Raw genomic sequence first — 14,800 nt, 5'->3', positions numbered from 1 at the left:
CTCAGGTGGGAAGTTCCCCTAGTTGAGGAGAAATAAGCATCAAAAAGTTCCCACATTTCTAGGAAAAGTCTGATTGTTTTATAGCTTCGGAACTGGTTTTAAAATTTTAGTCAATCAATGACAATTCACTTCAGTGAAGAACCTCTGAAAGCCAACCAATCAATGTCGGCCTCACTCTGAAAGTCATCCATTCATTCCAGTGGAAAAGCTTCTAAAGCCTAGTTAACCCACTCTCATATCTGTAATCCACATGTCAGTGATCTAAATGAGACCAGAAGTTTGCCTTGCTCAGTAAGACTTGGCCTGACCAGCAGAACTCTCCCTTACTTCATTTTTTGTTTCAGACACTGAGTGGTGATCTCTTTTCTCAATAGAGGATCTGATTAAGTGTTTTTGTTTTAAATGTTTAAAATATAATGCTACTTGAACCCTAGTGACAGTAATTCTAGGTCTTTAATATAGAGCAAGTTAGATACAGTGCTAACAGTGCCCTTTATGATAGAGTGACATCCATGGACAAAGCTTCATATGTGAACCAAAAAATCTACCTATGAATATAGGTCTACCCTGAGGACCTGGGCACAGGGCAGTTTCTGCCATTAGACTAAGAAAGTGCAATCCGTATTTCGTGGAATCAAGATGGCATTAAATGGTTCTAGGTGAGGAAAGACATTACATCAGAGAACATCAGTTGTTGGAAGGGCAGCACAGTCATCAACATGGATATAACACAGTACAGAAAAGCAACGACAGCTGGAGTGTGGCAGATCAGGCTTCTATTTCTCTCCCTATTTTGGTGGAAAGCTAGACACCCTCTAAATTGTAGAAACCTTTAAGGTTTGGAGAAATTTACCTGGAAGGAGCTTTTTAAGAGGTAAGTAGAATCCTTCCTGTTAACAAAACATGCAGGTTCTCAAACAAAAAACCCGAAAAAAATAAGAGCAATTCATGTATTTGTATCTCAAGTTTGAAAAAAAATTTATGCTTATGAATGTATAATTTCTATTTTATAATAAAATCTCATGGTCCCTTTGGGTACCTTCAAAAATGTCTTCTCGAAGAGACATTATTGGGAACCTATTTAGGTGTATCAGAATTGTACACAATGTAGCAGTTTTTGAATATGCATATTATTTTCCCATAACCAGCAAATCCTTATTTTACTTCTATATGCTTTTGATATATCAGTTTTCTTCGATCTTCCCTGAAAATTATGTACCCTATGAGTATTAGAGTCCTAAATTCTCATGTACCATTGCAGAAGGAAATCATCAAAAACTTTTCACTTTTTATTCACAGTATTTTGATAGCCTAAATTATGGAACACACTTGTATTTGGTTACATTTATCTTAGGATGGCCTATTACGGAGTTATTATTAGCTCCATGACTTAAGAAATGTAGATTAAGGTTGTTATGTGTATTATAGAAACCTAGATGTCTTTATCATGTTATTTATGCCAATTTTCTTGTTCATACTTTTGGAGATTACTGCTGATCACTTTCTACAATATAGCCAGGCTTCCAAACTCTTAAAGAAAATTCAGCTATACTAGGAGGCTAATAAGGCATTACCCAATTGACAACAGCTATTAAAAACAAATACAAACTCTAAGGAGGACATTACTTTTAATCTATTTAATGACAAAAAAAATGGCAGTAATAGAGTAGACATTAACAATTTTATTTTATACTAAAATAAGGCAGAAGATAAATTTGGTAATTACTTCATTTCTCTGGTGTTAACTGTGTCTAGAAGGTAATAAACACTCAATAAATGTTAGTATTTGTTATTTTATTGTTGTTACTATTATTTATCTTTTAGCCTTTGATGTATTGCATATGGATGACAATCTTTTAGAGTGTGCAAACATAATATTAGGACATTTCTTCCTTTAAAAATTTACATTGTTTGCATAGATTTTATATTTCACACAATGTATGATAGAGTGATATAAGTATATATAGGGTTTACGGCCAAATCATTACTATCTGCGTTGTTATTTATATTTTTGGTTTTGATTTTTCTTCTATAATACTCAAAAAAATATGGTTATTTCTGCCCTACAGGTAGTCTGAGTTATATTCACATTAATCTCATGATATTTCACCCTTTAGAAAACAAATAAATTATTTACAATAAATAAAAAGATCATTTCCAGTTTACAGGATGATAGATAGGATGTCAATGGCAGAAACGCCACTGCCAGTAAAGCAAAGCCGCACATTGGCCAGAACTGCTGAATCTTATCAGAGGAGACAGCAGTCCAGCCTGACCAACATGAGGTACCAGTCAGTGGTAGGCCAGAAGTGTCTAAGGTAGCTGCCTATTCAGTTAGGTAAAACGCAATTGCTCTGACACAGTAACTTGAAAATTTATCTTGGCTTCTGTAGCTGATTGCTCTCAGGCCCCTAACTATAGATAGTTGGTTACACGATAAATGGTAAATGAGAGAACCAGCTCACAAAAGCAGACACAATTCTTACTGTTGCTGGAACAGTAAGGAATTTGATTCACTACTGAAGCTCAGACTCATGAGCAGAGAGCCACATAACCGTAGAGCAGGCTCCAGGTGTGTGTTTTTTGACTCACTGTTTAAATAAATTTTGAATTCAAATTCTGTCCAGTAGAATATTCACTCCTCTTTGGCCACAGCCTCCGCTGCTAATTATAGTCTTATTCAAAGCCTCACTCATTTTCATTATGTTTGTCCCTGAAGGCATTTGAATTTATAACTCCTGTGACTAATCTGTAAACTACAGGAGGGCAGGGGTTATGTTGGTTTCATTCACTAATGTGTATTTGGCACCTACAAGAATGCTTTACACATAGTAGACCATTATTAATATTTGATAAAGCAAAGAATGTATAAATTGATAAATGACAGCCTCATATTCAGATTTTCAGAGTGAGCAGCAGAAAAGTAAAATGTGTACATGCTCACCCTAATCGTCTTTACATTTCTTAAAAATGACCATCTATTATTTGTTCCCATTAATACTAGCAAATAGATGCAAAGTAAGGCAGGCTATCTAAACGGGTTATGCTACCAAATTTCAAATCTCAGTTTCTGAGTCCTGGAGGTGAAGGTAATGAAGAAATTCCAGACCATTATTTTTGTGGATGCACTCAGCATATACGATATTGCTTTTAAAAGACAAACAACATATAGATGCACTGGCACCTGTCATATGCTTTTTAATAATAATCTGTCTAAGAGAGGGGAAAAAATGGGAAAAGAGAATTCTTAACAGCTGAGCTAAACAAAGCTAAGACAAATGCCTTTCATTGGTACAAAATCTGACAGTCTTATTTATGAATGGCTCCAGAATAGACTGTGAAACCAAAAGAGGTTACCTGTCATCAACTTTTCTTTAAATAGGCTAGCCTATGAATTTTTGGCACCTAGCTCAATGGCTTTTGAATAGGCACTTGGAGACAACAACACATTTTCATCACATCTTTTATGCTCTTTTGAAACCTTTCTATTGCTTGAAAACACATAATGATTCTTAATCTCAGTATTGTACATGATCTAGAAATTCATCTCCAAACCTGAGAAAGCATATGCTGGCGGATAAGTAGAAAATGATTGCCTCTTTCTAATACCTGTGGTAGGAGCATGATAATAACTGTGTAAGACAACTTCTCCCTTATCTCAAAATAATTATGGCTCACCAGAATTCAGCATCTGTGTTACCAGATGTTACTGTCAAACACGTAAGCAATGGGTTTGCGCATTGTATAAACCTGGCCAACTTTCAAGAGTCTCTGTCTGAATACCTCAGCAGAAGCAGGTGGCTTTCTGGAGTCCAAGATTTTAAGTACTGTACCATACCAATCCAGTTCTGGAAGGAAGACATGGTTTTCTCTAATGATGGATTGATCTGTTCATGTTCAAGACACTACTTTAGTGCTACTGACAGTTTTATAGCTATTTTTTAAATAGAAGGAAAAAAAACCCTCAAATATTTAATATCACTAATAAAAATTATAAACCAAGATATTCCATCATTTTTCCTCAAATAATATTTTGCTGACATGGCAACTATAAAAATATATTTTTTAGAAAAAGATGCAAAGTTAATGTTTTAGGTAAGCTCTGAAATGTTAGTTCCATAATGCAATCAGTGTTAGGAAGACATTACAATGTTGATTGAGAGATGTAGTGAGTTTTAATAAAGTATTTCATAAAATTAGATGCAATTTTTAAAATTTAATATTGTTCTTTTTTATATAAAATAGGCTTCAATTTATGAAATAGTGGTAATAGGTCATAGTTTCATTTTTTTTTGTCTTTACTTGAGTAAATGAAAAGATGATAACCATAAAAAATTTGAAGTAATTATACGTAAAATATCTGTTTCATTAGATACAAAGACAAGTTTGATTTTCTTAACTCCAAATTTACTTTAGAAGATATTAATTGACATTTTCCAAAAAGAATGTCACAGTCAAAATCAATGCTTCTACCTAACAAGATCCGCTCAAACGCAGATAATTTGGGAACTTTTAAAATGAAGCCACTTACTTGATGTGAGTTTTTGTAAATAAATAACTGATCATTTCAGATCTTGAAAGAAGAATATGTATCTACATGATGTCAATACATCATAATTTAATTTAGTAAAAAAAAAAGGAAAATTTTTCATTTTGAAAAAGGGAAAAATTGAACCAGCACTTTGCATACAAAAGGCAAAACAGTTAAATGATTTTCCTAGTACTATTTTGTCATCAGGTAGTTACAGAGAAAACACACACACACACACACACACACACATACACACACACCACCCATAGTGAAAGAAAATAGTAACTTTGAGTCTTTTTCATTATTTTTTCTATTCAGTTCATGTGATTGAAGCCATTCATTCTTCACAATCTACCTCATGCAGCATGCTGTTAGGAGAACATGTAGTGTGCCCTATTTTGTAAAGTAAAACTCTGAATCTCACTTTATAGTTTTCTTTTGCATTCTCTCACTAATTATTTTAGCTTATCAGTTACTTTATTAGTAGTCCCACCAGAGGGCAGACAGGGGAAAGCTCAGACTAAATACTCAAATAAGCACAACACTGATAGTTATTTATTTTCCTATCAAAGCTGGGGGAGGCATATCTGAGACCATTTTATGTTGTTTTTTCATAGGTCCTTTTCTTGTCTCTGGATAGACCAGAGACTCTTTTTAGTATCTAATGTTTATCTAAAATAAATTGTAATGAAACTGTTTATTTTGTATGGAGAAGATTATTTAAGAGTCAACAGACATGCATGAGCCAAATTTAAATTCAAGGCAGTTTACAATAATAAGCCAATAGGGAGACTTCAGTTGGTGAGGTATTTCACTACCCTGTGGGAACCACAAATCATACTTATTACCAAATACAGTATGTGTCACATTTTCTACAGCAAGAATTCTGACAAAGATGAAAACAGAATTATGTTAATCTAATCTGTATGCTACAAAAACATAAAACAATTTCCACATCCACAGGAGTCAGTCAGTCAGTACTTGAATCTAACTGTATGTCTGAAATGATAAAAAAGAGATTTAACAGCAACTTTATTAAATTTTTCAAAAAAGAGTACGTTTCAAAAAATTCAATATTCTTTGAAATGGTAGGGGGGATTATTCTAGAAGATCTTAAAAAAAATTTTAAATACTATATTATAAGGAACTGTAATTCATTATTGTCAATTTTTTTTCAAAATTAGTAGGGAATATGCATTTTTTCAATAGTAATAATTCAAGTGAAAAACTACAGAGGAGTTTCAAAACGGTAATTAATAAAATTTATGCTTAGGTTATCACTAAATTAGTCAAGAAAGTAAGTCTTTTAGTTCAGTACTATGTATAAACAGCATTATCCTTGAGCCTAGATTTGTTAATCTAGGTTCAAGAAAGGTAAAATGAAAAAAAAAATCAAAAAAAACACCATTTTATTTCTTGTAAGTTTTATCCATTGCTCTCCAAACTCACAAAAATGATAAAACAAACTCTGTTAATCCTGAAGGTAACCGGTTCACAGTCCTTAACATCTAGACCAGTTAGTGGGTTTATATTTGTTAATTGTCACCACTAAGAAGATACTCTGGGAAACAGAAATTTCTCTGTTCTAACTGGAGAGATAAGAGCAACTTACAAAATAAAAAATCCAGATAGCTAAAGAGAGTGTTAATATGTTAATGGGTACAGCTAATAACTGCTACGGTAGGGGGGCAGTGAATGAATACAGATTCACAAGAGTCATCAAAATTTGGTAAACATTGACTATAGAAATTTTGCCACCACCTGAGTGAAGAGTAAGAAGTCCAAGACAAATTATCCTGCACACGGGCAAATACTACATCCTCCAAAATCTTTTCCTAATTAAGGATGAATTAAAAAATAGAACTGGATATTTATAAAAAATGCAGTAAATTAAGGAAGGAAGAGTATGGTGGCAAGTAAAGAAAGGGAATGTTTTTGAGGGGAAAAAAGATTTAATATCAATAAGTGAAAAATTTTGAAAACTACTGTATTAAAACATACAAGATTACAAGGTCTCTATGAAATCATGTAATTTCAAATGAGATTAGGCACTAGCTTGAGATTCAAAGAATGCTTCTCAAAATGAGTAAACATTATTAGAAATCTAAAATACAATGGGAAAGTTAAAAATCAGTATTTGAGGTATAAAAACCAGAGCTGGCTCTAAGGAAAATCAAATCAGAGATTTAAAGAATAAATCCGAGGAGCTCTTCAAAAACACAGAGGGGGAAAAACTGAGTGAAACAAGCAGCACATTTAATTCTGTGTATAGCATGATTCTGTATGTGGGGATTACATTCGCTAAGAATAAGCAGAAAAAGTCAAAGGAGTTAACAGTCTATCTCTGGATTGTGCAATCATGAGAGGGTTTTACTCTTATTCTTTATATTTTCTCAATATAAAGAGTTTTTACAGCTAGCATATATTACTTTTAGTGTCAGAACTAAAAGTAAACACACAGATTCAAGTTATATATATATATTTAAGTGTATCTATGTATAATAATCAATCCCTGCTATCTGATTAGTCTTATACTGGAGACTTGTAAAGCTGCTAACTTTAAATCGAAAGAATAAAGCTGAATTAACCTAGGCTCTACTTCTCCCTTTCAATTCTGTATACTTTAAAATTCTATTAAGCTAAAATTTAGAATTAACTCTAGCTAGTAATAGCACAGATTTGTTTTTTTAACTCAATTTTTCATGAAGACAAAAAAAATCAATATTGTTTCTGCAATAATGTATTTCATATATGGTGTAGCTCTGAGGTCAAATCTCAGCTCCACAATTACTAACTGTATGTCATCGGTCAAGGAGATAATCAGTCTGAGTGTAGCTTCCAAATCATTTTAAAAAAAAAAAAAAAACCTAACTACACTTATTCCCCAAATCTCAAAGAGTGCCTTCCGTGTGCCATACACTGTTCTATCTACAGGCACTTAGGAATTTAATTAATTATTTTCCGTAAAGTGTATTTGCCAAGTTTAAAAGTGCCTCCCTTATTCAATACTAGCATCTCTACAAAAATGACTTCTAAATGTGAATGCTGGATTATTATATTCTCTTTCTTTTTCCTAACATTAACAATTAAATCCAGTTAAAACTGGAACTTTTAACATTTAATTAGTACTGAGATGCCAAACTAGGTCATGCAGTTTTTGTCAATTGTTTGTAATTGGCACAGGGCAGAGTGAGCAGTTCTGCAACTGGTTTATTTTCAGCAAGTGCAAAAAACATACTCAGATTAAAACATTTTTAGTGGAAATAATTGATTTTTAGAGTCAAAGAGAATAACCATTGCTACTGCCTAATATGTATCACTGACATTTATTTTTGCATGAATTAAAATAACTGAATATTTAGGTGCACTAAAATGCTGAGAACATTTATTGACCACCTACTGCAGGATGGACACTTATTCAGTAGTGTGTGTGTGTGTATATATATATATATATATATATATATATATTCACACAATTGAATAATTATATACATGTGCACACACACAAGAGTATGTGTGTGTGTATATGTGAGTGCACAAGTATAGAATTATTCAATTCTTGTTATGATCTTTCAAAATAAGTATTACACTTTCGTGGGAAGAAACTGAAGCAAGTACTTTGCCTGAAGTCATATATTTGTGTCCATTATCATCAGACTTTTGTAGGCAAATCTCCCAGGCTCCAAAGCCTGTATTATTTCCTCTAGAAAGACTAAAATTATCCAATTTAAAGATATATATTTTTAAACAAAGACTTTTCAATATATACATAATCATATATTACTAAAAGCTAAAATGTGAAATAAAGTACAAAAATATTCTATGGCACAGATGAAAAGATATATTAATGACAGGTATTCATATCTCTCTTCAAATAGAATTTGACAAGTTAAAATACCTTTTAAATAGCCAAAATCATGTGAGAATCAAATATTAACAGAACATTTATCATCCTCATTGAATGAAGACCTATCCAGAGAACCAACTTGTCTCTTTAAAATACTGAATGAGATAGATAACTAAAAATGTTATTTGACATAGGTTGTAGTTCAAATAATCTATGAGAAATTATTCAAACTGTATTTTGAAAAAAAGATTGGAGCCAAAAGGGATTGTTGGAAAAAAAAATGTTGGCTCTGGACCCAGATTCCTAGGTTTAAATCCAGGTTCTGCTCTTTAATAAGAGCTTTAAGCAAATTACTTAACAGCCATGCACCTCAGTTTCTCCATTTTTAAAGGAAAGAAAGTAATGCTACCAATATAAGGTTATTTAAAATAATGCTACTAAAATAAAATATATATAAGGTACACAGCAAGATCTCAGTATTAAAAGTGTAGTATGTCTATATATAAGCACACACAATATTTTAGAAGTAATATGTGATTGCTTCAAAAGTTGCACATCATCATAAATGACATATGAATCTATAATATCTTAAGTTTAACAATGGTAATTGTTGTTTTGTTTAATCCACTTTAGAAAATTTTTCAGACTTAAATGTGCAAATGAGAAAAGATTAAATATATTCAGGGAGGACAAGTATAGTACTAGATTAAATATATTGCTATAGCTACAAAAATTGATTTTTCAAGCACATATTGAGAAGTTAATATATGCCATGTATTGTGCTGGGCACTGGAGGGAAGTGGTCTAAGAATAAACAAGACTTCACGAACTCATCAACTAAGACTGAAGACAAGAATGCAAACACCTGTGGCATTGTTCATTGATACCATAATTTTAAGTCCTCAGAGAAAATAACAATAGATGGTCTCTGAGGGATGTTGAAGGTTCTCCTGACCCCCTAAATTGCATCCTCATATGCTTCTGTCAGTGTCTAAAATGACTTACTCCTTTGACTAAAAAGTTAAGTTCCCTATTATATGATAAACATTCTCTGGAAGCAGAGCACATTAAACCATTAAACGCTTAGCTCAAAATTAGTTCATTTAATTGCTTGGCTAGGCTCTAACAATTATGAATGGAGAAAAAACAGGATAAATATTCCCTATATTGTAGTATCAGATCAGTATTCATAATCACATCTATTACCCAACCTGAGAATCCCTATCTTTAAACACTGTAGCAGATCTATCTATACTTTCTTATGAAATATATAGATTTCTACATTACAATAAATGTGAAATATTTCTTAGAATAGTTCATGAGTTCAAGTTATATATCCTCAATGGGATATCTGGACCCAAATTTGTGTCCAATGGGACAATGGGCACAAATATATGTCTTCAGGCAAAGTACTTGCTTCAGTTTCTTCCCACAAAAGTGTAATATTTATCTTGAAAGATCATAGTAAGAATTGGATAATTATATATGTGTGCATTCACACATACACACACACACACACACACACACACACACACACACACAATAGTTCATGTTACTTTCACTGCTATCTCTAGTCCATGGACTCACCTGGACCTTCTCTCGTTCTCTCCCTCCCTCTCTCTCTTTCTTCCCCCACACAGCCTACTCGCCCTCCCCCTCACCTTCTCCCTCCCTCCCTTCCTCCCTCTCCTTTGCTAGCTCTCTTGCTCTCAGACGTCTCCTATCATCACATTCTTTTCTATGACCAAGGAGACTACATATTCATCACTTGCCTATATCCTCAGTTGTTTCTCTGCTTCACCTGCTTAATAGATCCCTGGACCCTAGATTGCACAAGTAAACCTAATATATATCTGAATGTGTTAAAAACTGATGGAAAAAAAGTGTCACACAAATTCTCAGGTTGATATCACAATATTTTGCAGCATGGGTTCTCTGGTAGGAAGGAGAATCAAGTGGCTTTCTGCAACTGAAGCAGACTTACAGAGCTAACGACTAGAAGCCATTTGCTGAACACATTCCCCTTAGCTGGGCAGTGACCCTTCCCTGAAGGAGAATCTGAGTAAGTATTCCTCCATATCCACCATACCACATGTTATGGACTCTAATTTCAACATCATCCTCCATGATTACCTGAAATCCTTTTTAGAATCTCATAATCAATTCAAACGCCACTGCAGCTGTTTAGGAAAATTCTTCACTCTTCTGAAATCTACCTACCCCATGATTCCTTGTCCTCCTTCTGCTCCATCTTCAGCAAATAATTTACTGCAAAGAGAAAATGTAAAAGAACAGACAGGCACTTTCTCGATTTGTGCCAGCACACCTAAATACATGTCTGATTCCACTTCGTCTCGTCCCTCTGTTTTCTTCTGTAAAACACTTTAATAACTGTCCACTGATTTTCATGTACAAGCCAAATTTCTTCCCATGGCTGGCACCCCACTTTCTGATCAGGCTCCTGTCTATCTCTCCATCCTCCTTCACATCACTCCTTTTTTTTTATGCTCATGCTCCAGTCAAGCTTATGCTTTAAATCCCAGAAATTATTGTGCTATTGAATATCTATCTCCCTTTGGCATATCTTTTTTCTTCTGAGCCAAACACTCTTCATCTGCTTTCTTTGCTTCATTAATTCCCAATTATTTTTTGGATCTCAGTCAATTTGTCAGAAAGCTAAGCCTGCCCCCTCTCAAGATGGCATTAGGCATCCCTTTGATCTGCATCTGTAGCACTCTCTGTCTGGGCCCAGACCAACACACATACGCTTATCAGAATAAGGAGTAGTTGCATGTTCCAGGAGACTATAAACTCTCTGAGGACAGGGTAGGATTGCATGTTTAGTTCTTCTTCCAGTCTCATGCAAACACCTGATATCTAACAGATACTTAATATTTCTTTCGATCAATGAATAGTTTTATAATATGTTCATGATACTGAGGGCCAAAACCAAGCTAGGCACCTGGAATGCATTATCTCATTTAATCTTCACGAAGATGTCATTAGATTTTTTATAATTATCACTCAGAAACGAGGCACTGAGGGCTATGGTCTGGTGCCAAATATTCTAATGCAGATAAGAAATGGAGCTAATATTCAAACCCAGGTTTGTCTAAATTTAAATCCCTTCGTTTAACCATATTATCTCATCTACTACACTATAAGCCACCAGGGGACAAGCTCATGTCAGATCAATTCATGTTATTTAATTTATTATTTTATTCATTACCACACTAGGCTTTATCACCCAATTACCCTAGATAAATACTAGTTGTATATAGTGGTAAATTATCACTATTTTTTTTCATTTTTACTTCTTTATTAGGTTTATGTGTTTTGCTTTTGACCTTACTACAAGGAGCATAAAGTAATTTGCAATGCATAATGTTTTAAAAAAATGTTTTCTACTGCGGAGAAATGAAAGTTGAAGACTAATGCAATCTTCAAACATGAAAGCATATATAATTTTGTGATAAGCAACTACTCTGAGTTGCAAATGAAAATAGGGTTAGAGGTAATGAATTTAAATTACAGAAAGAATGATTTAGGTTAGAAGTTGAACAAAATTCAATAAATATGAATAATAAAATAAGAATATGATACCAAGGAAAAGTATATGAATCACAACTATGTAGCATTCGAAGTAATATAAATACCAAACTATCTATTTGAACAGAAGAGACCTAGGTAATAAATTACCTCTTCTGGGTTATGGTTCTATGTTGCCATCCTTCTTACCTGATAATGATGACTTTTGTATTTCTAAGAAAGATCAAGTTGTATGTATAAAGAAGGAAAAAAGATAGCACTTCTGCAACATAAATTAAAGAGCAGAAAGGAATCCAAACTTCTTTCTCTTGTTAAGTCACTTTTTTTCAGGTATTATATAAATATCCAATGCCACCTTTTATATTTTGTTTATTAGAACAAGGATATATTTTAAAAAGGATTAAAACAGTAATTGTCAAGAAAATGAATAAACCTGAAGGTAAACCTATCTTTTTCCTAAGTCTTAGAATGTATATTATCCATTTATTTAATCAATACATCTAATTTCCACTAGGAGACATTTCAGACAAACTATCCTCAATTACTGAAAGGTAAGATTTTATTTGTTTCTAATATCTCATTGAATAGAAAAATTCAGAGAGAGAAAAAGATTCCAATTCTTATGAGAAAACACACTCAAAATACTTAATTTTTATGAACTTTGAAAAAAATTTACAAAAAAAAAAGGAAAACAAAAAATAGAACGACCATTATTTCTTTAAAAGAAATCTTATCTGACTCTAAAGTGTAATTTACCTACTTATGCACCACAACTCTAAAAGCAAACCACCAATAGCAACACATATTCACAATCTTTACATGTTTCCTAAATGCAAAATGCTCTGAAAACCAAAGCCATTTCTTGTAACTTTGCAGCAAACTCATGTGGTGGCAAAATCTCATCTTTACTGACATTAGGCTAGTATAAATCTTAAGGTATTCCATCAAGAGTTAACTGTTTGGCTGCAAGAATATTATGTTTTATTACTTGTGCCACTCAAAACCCTGTGGAAATACTATGTACTGTATTACTATACTATTTAAATATAAAAAAATCTAAAAATCCCAAAATACCTGAATTCGAAACAAGAAATTGTGGCTCTGTACCTCTGGGTGACACTGCCCATGACCCATGATAGCTCTTCTCACCATCAATGTGCTGTCTAATAGATTTTCTTAGTCTCCCTATCTCTGTATACTGTCTTCTGAGATAAGCACTGTGATAATCTACTGGAATCTCTTTTTGACTTCTTGAATCTAAGTGTCTCAGTCCTCTTTAAGATTTACTTTTTTTTCCTGGCATTTGCTCCTTACTCCATCCTCTGACTTGAGACTCCCTTCACTAGCTCCAGCCAACTTAATCCTCGAGTCATGGTCCTCTATCCCCATGAACAGACATTTGAGAAAGAAAACACATTTTTTCTAATTGAACAAAATTAATAAAGTGGTAAAATGCTCTTTTAGAAAGATGATATTTGACATTATTTTTATCAAGAGATTTAAAAATTGGGTCAACCTTTTATTATGCTAATCCCACTTGTGGGAATCTAGTCTAAAGAATTCTAACTATGAAATATATTTTATACAAAAGGTTCTTTAGAGAAGTATTATTTATAAGGTTAAAAATAGAGATATTTGCATGTACAATAAAAAAGGGCTAAATAAATTATGGCATGTCACCTTACATTGTGTGATTATTATAATTACCAAACTTAAAAACATAATTTGAAAGAATGTGTTATAAAAATCTAACGATATAAAGTCAGGTTAAATAAACTGGGAAAAATAATACATGATATGGATGGATTTTTTTTTACTGAAGCATGCATGATTGTGCAAAGGAAACATCAATATGCTAATTGTGATGAGACTGATGAAGATATCTTTTATTTTCTATATTTATGCATTCTCAATTTTACTATAATGGGAGAATATTATTATATAATGCAAAATATTTTTCTTTAATATAAAAGAGACATGCTTAAGATTACTAAGTTTTATAATGCCGATCTTTTGCAAGGGGTAAAATTTGATAATACAGTTGTGTTCCCAGAAGAAAAGCTTACTTGGGAGTTTATGGATGTTGCCCACCAATGGTGTAGCTACATTTAAAAAAATAATAATATTAGCTTACCAAGAGTTATTTTTAAAAACAAAGCCTTATCTGATGAGTCATTTCAGATAATCATCATACTTTTTATTGACTTATGCAAACACAAGGTCACTGTGACCTCTTAACTGCCAAAGCTGGTAGTCGCACCAGACTCTTCAGAAAGTAGAAATCTGCTAAATGGTGTTGCCCTACATCAATCAAGCCTTTAATTGGTAGCAGATTTTAAAGTATGAGGTCAGTTTTGAAGAACAGCCTCATTACTGTGAAAATCTCATTTAGCATCTACAGACAAAAAAAAATGGATTTTGATTTTTCTCTTCAGACATGCTTATAAAAATGTGCATCCAGTGTCTGCAATAATAGATGGCTTAAAGAGGAGCACACAGATAAAGAAGTTTTCTTTTATCCTCTCTCACCTGTCTGCCTGGCCTTAGGTCCCCTAATCAGTTCTTTGATCTATACCTGGAGCCACTTACCTGCCACCTGCAGCCTCGGTGCCACCCTAACCCACCCATCGTTCTTGGGGGAAGTTTGAAGCACTGGGGCGGTTGAGCTTTATCCATCTTTTAGAAAGGGGTCCAATGACCATTTGAGCTAGACTCACTCACACACCAAATACCCTCAAGATTGTAATAATTGCCTCGGAGCTGCCTGCCTCCCATCAGGTTGACTCCAAACTCTTGGCCACACAACTGTGTGTTTGTGTTTTTTTCAGCCTTTCTTTCCTTTAAACTTAAATGGCCTTATTTTGGCTCCTTTG

At 33.3% G+C, this 14,800-nt stretch overlaps 1 protein-coding gene across 1 annotated transcript in view; it reads right to left on the bottom strand.

Moving 5' to 3' along the window:
* NAALADL2 (N-acetylated alpha-linked acidic dipeptidase like 2) overlaps window positions 1–14,800 on the bottom strand; it is a gene marked incomplete at its 3' end in the record, with an annotated part of 657,209 nt that overhangs the window by 416,348 nt on the left and 226,061 nt on the right. The window lies entirely within an intron of this gene.

Source organism: Pteropus vampyrus, unplaced genomic scaffold (assembly GCF_000151845.1).
Source record: "Pteropus vampyrus isolate Shadow unplaced genomic scaffold, Pvam_2.0 Scaffold12, whole genome shotgun sequence".
NCBI lineage: Eukaryota > Metazoa > Chordata > Mammalia > Chiroptera > Pteropodidae > Pteropus > Pteropus vampyrus.
The sequence above is the reverse complement of the archived record's forward strand: the minus strand, read 5'-3'. Positions and strand labels throughout refer to the sequence as shown.